The 15,208-nt window shown below is 44.3% G+C and overlaps 1 protein-coding gene across 2 annotated transcripts in view; it reads left to right on the plus strand.

Moving 5' to 3' along the window:
• The window catches only part of LOC124602690 (serine/threonine-protein kinase 3), a 362,931-nt gene that overhangs the window by 204,048 nt on the left and 143,675 nt on the right, over positions 1-15,208 (plus strand). The gene's annotated exons all lie outside the window — the stretch shown is intronic.

The raw sequence follows: 15,208 nt of genomic DNA on the forward strand, positions 1-15,208 counted from the left end.
CGCAAATCGGTTCTGCATTAACGCATTAGACTATGTACAAAGTTTCGGTGTCATTCGTTAATTACAGCTCACATTGGACCTCTGTGAGTAGCTGCACTTCATTTATAACCACTCAGTATCTGTATGGCAGTGCACCCTGTCACAAAGCGCCGTCAGGTGATGGTATGTGCAAAATAACATTCCTGAAATCGACTGGCCTGCCCAGAATCCCGACCTGAACACAATGGAACGTCTTTGGGTTGAGTCAAATAGACTTCGCTCTAGACCCAAGCGTCCAATATCACTGCCTTCTCTGACTGCGGCTATTGAGGAAGAATGGGCTGCCATTCCTCCACAAACATTCGGTCACTTCACTGGAAGTATTCCCTGTGGAGTTGAATCCATCATAAAGGCGAAGTATGAAAACATCCTATTTAATGTCCGCTAGTGGGTGTTAGGATAGTTTCGCGTTGGGTGGTCGATTTAGGGGAAGGGGACCAGCCGGCCGCTGTGGTCGGGCGGTTCTAGGCGCTTCAGCCCGGAACCACGCTGGTGCTACTGTCGCAGGTTCGAATCCTGCCTCGGGCGTGGATGTGTGTGATGTCCTTAGTTCTACGTCTAGGAAACTGATGGCCTCAGATGTTAAGTCTCATAGTGCTTAGAGCCATCTGAACCATCGGAGGGGACCAAATAGCGAGATCATCGGTCCCATCGGATTAGGAAAGGATGGGTAAGAAAGCTGGCCGTGACCTTCCAAAGGAACCATCCCGGCATTTGCCTGAAGCGATTTAGCGAAAGCACGGAAGACCCAATGAGGATGGCCAGACGTGGGTTTGAAATGTAGTCCTCCCGTATGCGAATCCAATGTGCTAACCATTGCGCCACCTCGCTCGGTGATCATATACCGTGAGAGAGGAGATGAGGAGGAGGAATCGTGCAGAGAGAATAGCGGAATTAATGTGTAGTCATCGCGGATCTCGCGCGGTCAAGCTGTGGTGCTTCCGTAGATGGCCCGTAAACAGCCGCCTCCTAAATATAGCGGCCGGCCGGCGTGCACAGCTGCACATGTGGCCGGCGTTGCGCAACGAGGGCCGGCAGCGGGCGTCTGGAGCAGGCGGCGGCCGCGGCCGCAGCCGCAGCGCGCGGGCCTACTTCCTTATCAGCCGCGGGCTGCTCGCTTGTTTGTTTCCGATAACCCGGCTTCCCTGCTGGAATGCGCGCGCTGCCGCTGCTCCGCCATACTCGGTTGAATCACCCACTCCTCCTTACAGTGCTCTTTGATAACGTTTACAAATATTGCACCGATGGGTATCAACAGTAGGCTCTTCTGATTGGAGTGATGGTCTTGTGGCTGTACATTTAATCTGCAAACCAATTTCTCCAATAAGCCGAACCCAAAGATAGATTTGGATAGTATTACAAAATGTGCTCGTATGTCAAACAATAAACAGCCCGTATCTCATCAATTTATTAAAGTGTTTACAGTGAATTCTTCCTGCTATCCAGCTTATCATGTTACATGTAATTGCTAAGATAAGATTTTCTAGAACAGGTTTCTAATAGAGTAATTTTTGAAATTTCAAATTGTATTTTTTTAAATTTACGCACTTCTCTCATCTCTGCCGTCATGTACTCGTACTAACAGATACATAACGCTGTATTCATTCTTATTATTTTGTCAGGTAAATAATTCTGCCTTGCTGTTGTGATGGGATGAGTCCTAAATTGTTTTTCATATTTAAAGGATTTCCCAAGAACGTTTGGAGACAGATTTTGTACCTCAATTATTACTCATAAAAATACGGCCAATTTTCACTTCAGGTGTGCACCATTCTGTCCACCGCTCCAGTATTTCTTGCACTTAAACTTTTCTAAACAGCAGTACAAAAACAAATAGGAAAGTCGAATGGTGAAAACAAGGGGATTCCAAGTGAATGAACCGCAAAGTAAACGTTGCCAATTGTGGCGAAGCTTCGTTTCGTGCACAGGTACTGTCGCTCGCGCACACATCTTACTTACCGGCATTAAGATAAACGCCAGCGTTCCCTGAAAATGAACAAAAACCTCTTGATAAATTCTAGAAGTGCTCTCTCCATATGTACCTGTTACTTTGAATTTAGATTTCCATGTTGTAGAACAGCCTGTATTTTTTGTCCTGCTTCAACTGGTGGCTTCAGTTGTCAGGGACTGCAGTGGTGTGCGTGTGAGTTAAGTTTGCGTGTGTGTGCGTACAAAATCGTTCAAATGGCTCTAAGCACTATGGGACTTTACGTCTGAGGTCATCAGTCCCCTAGACTTAGAACTCCTTAAACCTAACTAACCTAAGGACATCACATACATCCATGCCCGAGGCAGGATTCCAACCTGCCGCCGTAGCAGCAGCGCGGTTCCGGACTGAAGCGCCTACAACCGCTCGGCCTCAGTGGCCGGCTTGTGTCTGTCTGTCTGTACTCTATTTTTGTCGAAGGCCATAGCAGCCGAAAGCTTATTTGTGACAGTCTTCCTGTTGTGCCTATCTGCGTTTCAGTATCTTCGCTATATGGTGAGTGGCAACTTTCCTTTTCATAAGGTTGTTACATTCCTTCCTGGATTTTCCATTGTTTGATTAAAGCGTGGACTACGGTTGTTTTCCTAGTAGCCTTGGTCACTTATGATCGTGCCCGCCATACCTGTCAGTTAGCTGTGTTGCATACGTAGCAGTTTTACCTCTTATCGAACGCTTTGTTTACGTGTGCGATCAGGTTCTTACTAGGTTCCTCTAGAACCCGGAAGCAGTGAACTGTCTAGTAACTGAGCAAGGGCAGATATAAGGGGACAGATGGATGTTATAGTAAATTTTTGAAACGAATTACAGATTTATCATACAGCGTTGAAAAAGGCTTTTTCTTCGATAATACGATAAAATTAAAATATATCCTCAAGACAAAATATATCAAACATCGCTTCTATATTTCATCGAGCTTATGTAAAACATCCGTCTCGGAAACTGACATACGACCGGGAGAACTGTGTGCTCACTACATGCCCCTCCATATCCGCATCCAATGACGCTTAAGGTGTGAGGATGACACGACGACCTGTCGGAACCATTGGGCCTTCATGGCCTGTTCGGGAGTAGTTTACGTATAACATGTTTGTTATCCATTAACAACTTCTGCATTTGTCAATAATAACAGAAACTCTTGCCTTTGATCTGACGAAGAACGTTCTGTTGTTGTTGTTGTTGTTGTTGTGGTCTTCAGTCCTGAGACTGGTTTGATGCAGCTCTCCATGCTACTATTCTGTGCAAGCTTCATCTCCCAGTACCTACTGCAACCTACATCCTTCTGAATCTGCTTAGTGTATTCATCTCTTGGTCTCATCTACGAATTTTACACTCCACGCTGCACTCCAATACCAAACTGGTGATCCCTTGATGCCTCAGAACATGTCCTACCAACCGATCCCTTCTTCTAGTCAGCTTGTGCCACAAACTTCTCTTCTCCCCAATCCTATTCAACACCTCCTCATTAGTTATGTGATCTACCCATCTAATCTTCAGCATTCTTCTGTAGCACCACATTTCGAAAGCTTCTATTCTCTCCTTGTCCAAACTATTTATCGTCCATGTTTCACTTCCATACATGGCTACACTCCATACAAATACTTTCAGAAACGACTTCCTGATACTTAAACCTATACTCGATGTTCTCTTCTTCAGAAATGCTACCATTGCCAGTCTACATTTTATATCCTCTCTACTTCGACCATCATCAGTTATTTTGCTCCCCAACTAGCAAAACTCCTTTACTACTTTCAGTCTCTCATTTCCTAATCTAATTCCCACAGCATCACCCGACTTAATTCGACTACATTCCATTATCCTTGTATTGCTTTTGTTGATGTTCATTTTATATCCTCCTTTCAAGACCCTATCCATTCCGTTCAACTGCTCTTCCAAGTCCTTTGCTGTCTCTGACATAATTACAATGTCATCGGCGAACCTCAAAGTTTTTATTTCTTCTCCATGGATTTTAGTACCTACTCCGCATTTTTCTTTTGTTTCCTTTACTGCTTGCTCAATATAGAGATTGAATAACCCTTCCCAACCACTGCTTCCCTTTCATGTCCGTCGACTCTTATAACTGCTATCTGGTTTCTGTACAAATTGTAAATAGCTTTTCGCTCCCTGTATTTTACCCCTGCCACCTTCAGAATTTGAAAGAGAGTATTCCAGTTAACATTGTCAAAAGCTTTCTCTAAGTCTACAAATGCTAGTAACGTAGGTTTGCCTTTACTTAATCTAGCTCCTAAGATAAGTCGTAGGGTCAGTATTGCCTCACGTGTTCCAATATTTCTACGGAATCCAAACTGATCTTCCCCTAGGTCGGCTTCTACTAGTTTTTCCATTCGTTTGTAAAGAATTCGCATTAGTATTTTGCAGCCGTGACTTATTAAACTGATAGTTCGGTAATTTTCACATCTGTCAACACCTGCTTTCTTTGGTATTGGAATTATTATATTCTTCTCGAAGTCCGAGGGTATTTCGCCTGTCTCATACATCTTGCTCACCAGATAGTAGAGTTTCGTCAGGACTGGCTCTCCCAAGGCTGTCAGTAGTTCTAATGGAAAGTTGTCTACTCCTGGAGCTTTGTTTCGACTCAGGTCTTTCAGTGCTCTGTCAAACTCTTCACGCAGTATCATATCTCCTATTTCATCTTTATCTACATCCTCTTCCATTTTCATAATATTGTCCTCAAGTACACCGCCCTTGTATAAACCCTCTATATACTCCCTCCACCTTTCTGCCTTCCCTTCTTTGCTTAGAACTGGATTTCCATCTGAGCTCTTGATATTCATACAAGTGGTTCTCTTTTCTCCAAAGGTCTCTTCAATTTTCCTGTAGGCTGTATCTATCTTACCCCTCGTGAGATAAGCCTCTACATCCTTACATTTGTCCTCTAGCTATCCCTGCTTAGCCATTTTGCACTTCCTGTCGATCTCATTTTTGAGACGTTTGTATTTCTTTTTGCCTGCTTCATTTACTGTATTTTTATATTTTCTCCTTTCATCAATTAAATTCAATATTTCTTCTGTCACCCAAGGATTTCTACTAGTCCTCGTCTTTTTACTTACTTGATCCTCTGCTGCCTTCACCACATCATCCTTCAAAGCTACCCATTCTTCTTCAACTGTATTTCTTTCCCCCATCCTGTCAGCTGTTCCCTTATGCTCTCCCTGAAACTCTGTACAACCTCTGGTTTTCAGTTTATCCAGGTCCCATCTCCTTAAATTCCCACCTTTTTGCAGTTTCTTCAGTTTTAATCTACAGTTCATAACCAATAGATTGTGGTCAGAGTCCACATCTGCCCCTGGAAATGTTTTACAATTTAAAACCTGGTTCCTAAATCTGTCTTACCATTATATAATCTATCTGAAACCTGTCAGTATCTCCAGGCTTCTTCCATGTATACAGTCTTCTTTTATGATTCTTGAACCAAGTGTTAGCTATGATTAGGTTGTGCTCTGTGCAAAATTCTACCAGGCGGGTTCCTCTTTCGTTTCTTACCCCCAATCCATATTCACCTACTACGTTTCCTTCTCTCCCTTTTCCTGCTGACGAATTCCAGTCACCCATGACTATTAAATTTTCGTCTCCCTTCACTATCTGAATAATTTCTTTTATTTCATCATACATTCCTTCAATTTCTTCATCTGCTAAGCTAGTAGGCATATAAGTTTGTACTACTGTGGTAGGCGTGGGTTTCGTATCTATCTTGGCCACAGTAATGCGTTCACTATGCTGTTTGTAGTAGCTTGCCCGCATTCCTATTTATTATTAAAGCTACTCCTGCATTACCCCTATTTCATTTTGTGTTTATAACACTGTAGTCACCTGACCAGAAGTCTTGTTCCTCCTGCCACCGAACTTCACTGATTCCCACTATATCCAACTTTAACCTAGCCAATTCCCTTTTTAAATTTTCTGACCTACCTGCCCGATTAAGGGATCTGACATTCCACGCTCCCATCCTTAGAACGCCAGTTTTCTTTCTCCTCATAACGACATCCTCTTCAGTAGTCCCCGCCCGGAGATCCGAATGGGGGACTATTTTACCTCCGGAGTGTTTTACCCAAGAGGACGCCATCATCATTTAACCATACAGTAAAGCTGCATGCCCTCGGCCGTAGTTTCCCCGTGCTTTCAGCCGTTCGCAGTACCAGCAAAGCAAGGCCGTTTTGGTTAGTGTTACAAGGCCAGATCAGTCAATCATGCAGACTGTTGCCCCTGCAACTACTGAAAAGGCTGCTGCCCCTCTTCAGGAACCACACGTTTGTCTGGCCTCTCAACAGATACTCCTCCGTTGTGGTTGCACCTACGGTACGGCTATCTGTATCGCTGAGGCACGCAAGCCTCCCCACCAACGGCAAGGTCCATGGTTCATGGGGGGGAAGAACGTTCTATTGAGTGCAAAATAACTACAAGAATTATATAACTTTTTATATATTTGTACACATAAATTGCACTTGTATCGAAGCTTATTGATTTAGCAATTCTATTAAACACTAACTCATTTCCAATCAGGCGCTTGAGGCAGCTCTGTTATACATGGCAGTTCGATTCTTCAAAGATTCGGGGGTTTACTGGTAATTCATAAAATATGAGCTTTTTATGTTTTTTTTTTAAATAATGCCCAAAAACACTTGAGAAATTAACAGAAAGCTGGCACGTAGCTGCCGGCAGAAAATGGTCGTCTTTTGGTATCAATTTACGCCCACATTTCGAAGCAAGGGACATCTTTCGTCTGTCCAGTAATACGGGAGGTAGAGGAATAACGTGGAAAGCCTCGTATAGGATAAAACTGCGGAGCTAGAGCCATAGCCTGGCGCGCCGAATGAAAAAGATAACCACTCTTCAGGATAAAAGCGTTGTCAAACTGGCTTCGTTTCTTTACTGAGGGAGAATAATATTCTAAATTTTCGGAAATGTCAGCCGAACAGCGAAAGTCATTACGGAAGTGATACAGGGGCAATAGTTGATCCTGTGTGACAGAAAAGGCGTAGCCCCAGTTAAATGTCTACTTTGATTCACAGCCAGTTTATACCTATCGACGGGTTGCCTTATTTGGTCAACTCGATTAACTGCCAAGTGAAGTCGGTGTCTTAATCGTTAGACAGCGCTAAAAGAAAAGAAAGACTTCTGACATGAGAAGAAATATGTCTATATAGGCTGCGAATTTATATATCACACAGAGCGCTACCATACGAGGTTAAAGCATGGTCACTAAAGGAACTGACGCTGTGGAATTCACGAACCTAGTAAACTAGTAAAATGTTTCCTGATACTTGTATATTTATTGCACTAGATTAATCCATATATGTACTTCGGAGACATAAATGGCACTCGCGCGTAGCAGAGTCCTTGGAACAACCATATTTAAGAGAATGGAAAGAAGTGGGGATTAACGTGGCTTACGGGGAAAAAACGCGTATTGAATTGCACTGATATTTACACATGTTACGTTTCGCAAGTAAGACACATTTTTATCAGACGTACGTGTCAATACTACCATGTAGTTGCATTCCTTCTACGTTTGCGATGAAACTTCGGTAGACTTTTTCCGTATACTAATTTCGACTATGTGAATATTGGCGACAACGCATTATCACTTCTTCACTGACCGCTATTTTCGGGGTTTGGATTAGAAACGCTGACTCATGTCTCCCCACTCACCATTCACTTACTAAAATAAAGTAATGGAAGGCACCTTGCCTTTTTAATTCAAGGTCACTGTACCTGTATATCTCCGTGTTTCGAAAGTTGAAAGAACGTAGGAGGAGGATTTACAATTTTCCATTGCCTCCCTTGCAGTTGAAAGATATTCGTATGGTCCTACATTTCGGCTTCAGCAAAAATTAAAATTAACATAAAATTGAGGATATTTTATTAAAATGAGAAATTAGAAAATTAGTCTTGTTACGTTCATAATTTTATTGAAAACAGATAATGTAAAAACTACAATATAATGGAAATTAATTCTGTATTTCCGGAAATTATCCACAGCTGCAGTTTACAATCAGTGTGACAATATGTCCAGTTCGACAACCGCAGCATGTCCCAAGTCCTCTCTTTCTTGGAGCTGACTGATGGTATCATCGAAGTCGTGGAAATTGAATAATTACCACCTTTTTGGCGGCAGTTGGTCGGTGACTGGTCTTTTTTGAATTTTAGCAAGTTTACTTAAGACAGATGAACTCTTTGAAAAACATAGCTGCTCATTAGACATCATTGTCCTAATTTGACCTGTGTTGCCTTTCCTATCGTGTTTTGAACCACGAGATTTGAGGATTGTGCAAAGCAAGGGATAAGGGGAAGTTTGATTTTCTTTGCAGCGGTCAAGTAATTTTTAATCTCATCAAGCAAATCTGCGGTAGAGATTTTGCTAACACTTTCTGATTTGTGTATTATACTTTGAGCAAAGTACCTGATTTTTTTAAATGTGCCTGTCTAGTGATAATTTTATTTAATTTGATCGCCGTTGACAGATTTATTGACAGGATGTTGCAAACGAAAATTAATTGGGCGCGAGGGATCACAAAGAGTTGGTATGGTCGGAAACCAGATGAAAATGTCAATCTGGATACGGATTGAGACTCACTTCGTTTTTGTAGACGGAGAATTTTATCTGAAGTGGAAGGAAACATGAGTAAGCAATATTTACGAGAAACAATTTCTTCGAAGTTTTGCAGAAGAATCATTGCTTGTTGCGAGCGGTATCGGCTTCCTTACCTAGTCTCTTCGGGTTTGGTGGTGATCCAGAACAACTGCTGGCATTGAGGTCATTTTCCTTCTTTTGTTCAGTTTGGTAAAATGATAAATTTATCCAAGTTCTATTAGGTGAAGCAGCGTGGTTGAATTATGTCTTGCAGCACAGAAAAATGTTATATAGAAAACATTAAGCCGCGCGGGATTACCCGAGCGGTCTGCGGGGCTGCAGTCATGGACTGTGTGGCTGGTCCCGGCCGAGGTTCGAGTCCTCCCTCGTGCATGTGTGTGTGTGTGTGTGTGTGTGTGTGTGTGTGTGTGTGTGTGTGTGTGTTTGTCCTTAGGATAATTTAGGTTAAGTAGTGTGTAAGCTTAGGGACTGATGACGTTAGCAGTTAAGTCCCATAAGATTTCACACAGATTTGAACAAGAAAAATTAAAATACTCGCTGCTGAGGTGTGAGGTGTTGTATTTACTATTAAAAATTTAAAATGAGAACTAATGTACAGGCAGTGTATTCTGTAACTACATATGCACTACAATCCGACTGAAGAACGATGGTGGTTCGCGTAGGTCGAGATGGACGACGAGTGCTGTGTTGTCAGTTCCAAACGACAGATGCGGTACGCACGTAGAGAGGGGCTTTGTGATTGAAGAAAGCTTGTCTTTTGTAGGAGTCGTCACCTACCAGGATTTTCTCTTAAACAACCAGTGTTTGTTGGTGCCATCGCCAGGTACTTAGAGCTGTAGGAGGCACGCATGCGTCCCTTCGACGAAAATGACGCCGTACACTTGTTACCGAATTACACCTTTTGAAACGGAGAATGCAAAGCGCCTTATGCTGCAGTGTTATCGCCATCTTTATCCGACGCACATAAACTGCGAGCGAGCGAGATGCTTCAGGAAGACACCTAGCGGCAACTTAGATCTGGCGCTAAGGTGAACTCATTCTCGATTATCTAGAGTAAATCAGAATTCCCGCTCCCCAAGTTTGTCATTGGTCATGTAGAAGATGATTCTTGTGAAATCGAATGCTTTTCTTTGAAACATCCTGTACCTCGACCTCGGCCCGGGCCTTGTTTTTTTTCCGGCGGCTACGTTTTATTACCGTGTTTCCTTATTCAGATGGCACTGAACTGGAACTACCGCGTGCTAGCGTCGCACTGTCTGTCTGAGTTACGAAAGTTACCACCGCTGTCCCGTATGTGTCTGGCGTGGGTATGCCCAGCGCAAATACCCAAGCGAATGGAAAAAGGCGCAGGTGTCTGCTGCATATAAGAAGGGTAAAAGAACAGACCCACATATGGAGGGGGGGGGGGGGGGGCGGCGGCGGATATCTGGCGCCCACAAATGCTCATTGTAGCGATGTAATATGCCGTCCCTAGTGAGTGTGGCTTCGTCCGTGATCAGTACATAAGCTTGGAAATGCACATTTCGACCACTTTGTTCCAGAAACCACTGTGCGAAACTATCAGGTGTACGATGGTCTTTGGGGTGCACTAACTGCAGCCTTTAGAGATGAAAGGCGTGAAAGGATTTGGCGTTCAGAACATGCTGGACAGTGCTACGAGACTTTCTTAAATCCGAGACAGCGGCATGTATGCTGGTGCTTGGATTAGTTTCCACGACATCGAACAAACTTTCTTCCCCAACGACCGAACAAGCTGTTCGTGGTCTGCCTCACAATTTGCCACTACTTAATGACCCGCCCTCTCACAAATTTCGGTGCAGACGTGCAAACTGTTGTGAGGTTGATGTCTGCCTAGGAAGCGTTCTTGATATATGCGTCCAGCGGCTCGTCCATTGTACTCAGCTATTCCATGTGTTTCGTGCACGTCTGCAAGCTCACTGTTCGTATGGCGTTCCATGTTCCTTGTATGTTGGCTAGCGCTCGAATGAGGATATCCTCACGTTCCCCTCACTCTCGTGTACAGCACAACCAACGGGCGTACGACGACGTTTGCGGTCGTGGGTTGCTGTGCTATTCTCAGTCCTTATGATGTGCCCCACGCCCCCTGTACGACTGCCGCAATATATCTGTGACATCACCCTGTATAAGGCACGGGAATTTTATCATCATATTGAGTCCAACAAAAATACACGAGAAGCTGCATCAACAAAGACGCGAAGTCACATTCGCGAATTGTGGCCGCCACAATCTGTATGGGTTAACAAAGGCCCAAAGCACACAATGCAAATAATGAGTAAAATCATCTCATAGAGGAGGGCCTTATGGATCAAACGGCCCTTAAGTCTCCTCCAAAAATCTAAATGAAGAGCAACCTCCTTAAACCCTACCCTGCCACTGTGAGAAATGGAAATGAGTTGGGTAGGTAAGGGAATTTCAGAGGAGAGGGGAGGGGGGGGGGGTGAGAAAAAGTGTGTGTGTGTGTGTGTGTGTGTGTGTGTGTGTGTGTGTGTGTGTTGGGAGTGAAGCTACACCAAACCGTCGTTGTCAGCTACTCTGCTACGGGGAAGGTTACGAAGTTACAGAGTTTGGAGTATTTTCGACCAGGCACTGACCTATTGTAAAAGATTTGCGTACGATATCATTCCATTGACTGGCGCCTTATTATCTGTTGTGAAATGTGATATCCAGAGCTTATCACCGATGACAGTATGACTCAAAAATTCAGATCATCCTTCTTAAAGCGACTGAGAAATGTCCGTCATGCTGCCATTCATCTGGTTTTGTGATCGTATAACAAAATTCGAGGAACCCACTTGACACACACACTTTTTTTGGCCCAGATGTGCACTAACAGTTTCGCACAACAGTTCTTGAAATGTCTGGAAAGAATGCAGTTCACTAATTATGAAACGCCTATGTTATTGGATTTTTGTTTCAGTCCTTGCTTTGAGTCCGTCAGTCACCACTCCGGGGCCGGCCCGAGCGTTCTTCGTCGTGAATATTCTACCATTCACCATTAAACATGATACAACTTCCGAATCGACGCTTTGTTCATCACACGAAATCGCAAACCTCAGTTATCTGTCTGTAAATTTAGCCGGGTCGAACTTCTTACACGCTTAACAAGCGGATAACACTGCGCACCTCACATTTGGCGGGATCGCCAGTTTCGTCACATATTTTGAAGTCACACAGCTAAGTAGTAAGCAGCCGTATCGGATCTTATCTGCCGCCAAACTAAAGCGGATGAGTACCAAGGTCGGTGGTCGGTGGAGGTGGTGGGGGACACGGTCACGTGTCAAAACAAAACGCTTCTTCACTCTCCGAATGACAATCGTACCTGCAAAACTTGTTAACAATGGAAATGTTAAACATACATACCATATTAAGAACTACCAGTCATAATAATTTTTTAAATTCCCTATCAGTGACAGCGCGTCTTTCATTGTACTTTCGTGTTGAGGAGCGGGCTATCCCGAGCACCTTCACGGTACTTTTGGCCTGCCGATGGCGAGGGGTTGAACTGCGGTGCGTGGGTACGGGGTAGCGACTGGGGCCGCACGAAGCCGCGTCTCTACCCGCGCGCGGCCTGGAACAGTTCCAAGTCGTCGCCTCGATTGTAGCCGGCGGCACGCTATTCTCGGCCGGCGCTACGTCAGGCCGGCGTGGCTGAAGCTCAGCCCGCGGCAGACGGCGTGCTGGCTGCGTCGCGGGTCAATATACCGGATGTCGGATGTGCGACAGAGCGCCTATCGTGTGCACCCGCTGCCGACCTGCTCTATCGCGGGAGCTTCAGTCAGCCTTCGTTGTTCTGCAGCGTTCACTCTTTGTAAACGGTGCGGGTAACAGTGACTCATGCGCTCACCATTTGTTCAATACGTTCTGTTTTCTCGGGAGTACAATATAGATGATTCTTCCCAGACACGGCTACTACCCAAATAATGAGTGTCGGAAAAGTTGTTGCAAATTAAACTTGACAAAACAGTGCGTATGAAATATTTGTCAAGAACCACCAACCAGTGCAGGCGGGAGCCATGTTCCTTGGCTTCAGGAAGTCATTTGACGCAGTTTCGCGCTGTCGTTTATGGAAAAAATACACTACTGGCCATTAAAATTGCTACACCATGAAGATGACTTCCTACAGACACTAAATTTAACCGACAGGAAGAAGATGCTGTGATATGCAAATGATTAGCTTTTCAGAGCATCCACACAAGGTTGGCGCCGGTGGAGACACCTACAACGTGCTGAAATGAGGAAAGTTTCCAACCGATTTCTCATACACAAACAGCAGTTTACCGGCGTTGCCTGGTGAAACGTTGTTGTGGTGCCTCGTGTAAGGAGCAGAAATGCGTATCATCACGTTTTCGACTTTGATAAAGGTCGGACTGTAGCCTATCGCGATTGCGGTTTATCGTATCGCGACATTGCTGCTCGCGTTGGTCGAGATCCAATGACTGTTAGCAGAATATGGAACCGGTGGGTTCAGGAGGGTAATACGGAACTCCGTGCTGGATCCCAACGGCCTCGTATCACTAGCAGTCGAGATGACAGGCATCTTATCTGCATGACTGTAACGGATCGTGCAGCCACGTCTCGATCCCTGAGTCAACGGCTGCAGACGTTTGCAAGACGACAACCATCTTCACGAACAGATCGACGACGTTTGCAGCAGCATGGAGTTTCAGCGCGGAGACCATGGCTGTGGTTAGCCTTGACGGTGCATGACAGGCAGGAGCGCCTGCGATGGTGTACTCAACGACAAACCTGGGTTCAAACGAATGGCAAAATGACATTTCTTCGGATGAATCCAGGTTCTGTACACGGCATCATGATGGTCGCATCTGTGTTTGGCGACATCGCGGTGAACGCATATTGGAAGCATGTATTCGTCATCGCCATACTGGCGTATCACCCGGCGTGATGGTATGGGGTGCCATTGGTTACACGTCTCGGCCACCTCTTGTTCGCATTGACGGCACTTTGAACAGTGGACGTTACATTTCAGATGTGTTACGACCCGTGGCTCTACCCTTCATTCAATCCCTGCGAAACCCTACATTTCAGCAGGATAATGCACGACCGCATCTTGCAGGTCCTGTACCGGCCTTTCTGGATACAGAAAATGTTCGTCTGCTGCCCTGGCCAGCACATTCTCCGGATCTCTCACCAATTGAAAATGTCTGGTTAATGCTGGCCGAGCAACTGGCTCATCACAATACGCCAGTCACTACCCTTGATGAACTGTGGTATCGTGTTGAAGCTGCATGGTTAGTGTTTCTGAAATTGTAGTTATTTGTTCATCTGTACATGTACATCACATTTGCCGATTTCCGTCCCATTTGGATAATTACTTAGAGGTCCGCATTTTTTCCTGTTAGATTGCATATAAACCAGGCAGTGGATAGCATCGGAAGACTTGCGGAGGACTGACTAATGTGCAGGGACTGGCAACTGACCTTGAACGTTCGTCAGTACATCATAATGTACATAAATAGGCGAAGAAATCCACTACAGTAGGATTACACTGCTGGTGACATACTTCTAGCCCTTTCCACTCTGGCTCTCACAATCGTGCGGGTTCGATTATAAATTTTTCGTGTTTCAGCTACATCACGTTTCTGCGTCACTCCAGACTGCAGCGATGGTGCGAGCTCCCAGCTTCCGTTTGGCAGCTGTTTTATTTCATGCTATGATCACCAGAGAACAACAGATCATGTAAAACTTCAACGACAAGACAAAGCCATACGTTACCGAGATAAATGCATTCTGTTTTCCTACATATCATTATTTTAAGGAAATTCCTGTATCATTTTAGACTGAAAATCTTTCACTTAAGGTGTGTAAGGTGTCTAGACACTTCCGTGAAGTGCTACTTTCGTTTTAAACATGTTTGAATTTTGAGTATCAAGATAATGCTGGTGACTTCTTGAACAAACTATCACTATGCGAAATTGTTCACTATTTGTACCTGATTCTACACGTAATAATGTATGTTAATTTGTACATATCAATTGAAATTTTAAGAGATTTCCTCTCAGGGTGGAAAGGGCTAGAAACAGTAATTGTTGTAAAATACGTAGAAATAAACCTCTGGAGAGACCTAAAGTTAAATCACCACGTAAATAAGTAGTAGGAAAAACAGAGTGCAGGCTGAGATTTATGGGAAGAATCTCAAGGAAATCTAAAACATCCACGCAAGAAGTGACTTAGAAAACACTTGTTCCATCGATTATCTGGTATTGTTCATCAATCTAGAAAACTTACCGGGTTGGATTAACAGAAGAAATAGACAAGATCCAACGATGAGCGTCGCGTTAGTGAGAGGGTTCAGCAGACCACAGTGGCAGACGTTATAAGGGAGGTGTTGGGCACTCGGAGATGTTTACTATCGTGTTCGACATACACTCCTGGAAATTGAAATAAGAACACCGTGAATTCATTGTCCCAGGAAGGGGAAACTTTGACACATTCCTGGGGTCAGATACATCACATGATCACATTGACAGAACCACAGGCACATAGACACAGGCAACAGAGCATGCACAATGTCGGCACTAGTACAGTGTATA

This window comes from Schistocerca americana, chromosome 1 (assembly GCF_021461395.2).
Source record: "Schistocerca americana isolate TAMUIC-IGC-003095 chromosome 1, iqSchAmer2.1, whole genome shotgun sequence".
NCBI classification, from domain to species: domain Eukaryota; kingdom Metazoa; phylum Arthropoda; class Insecta; order Orthoptera; family Acrididae; genus Schistocerca; species Schistocerca americana.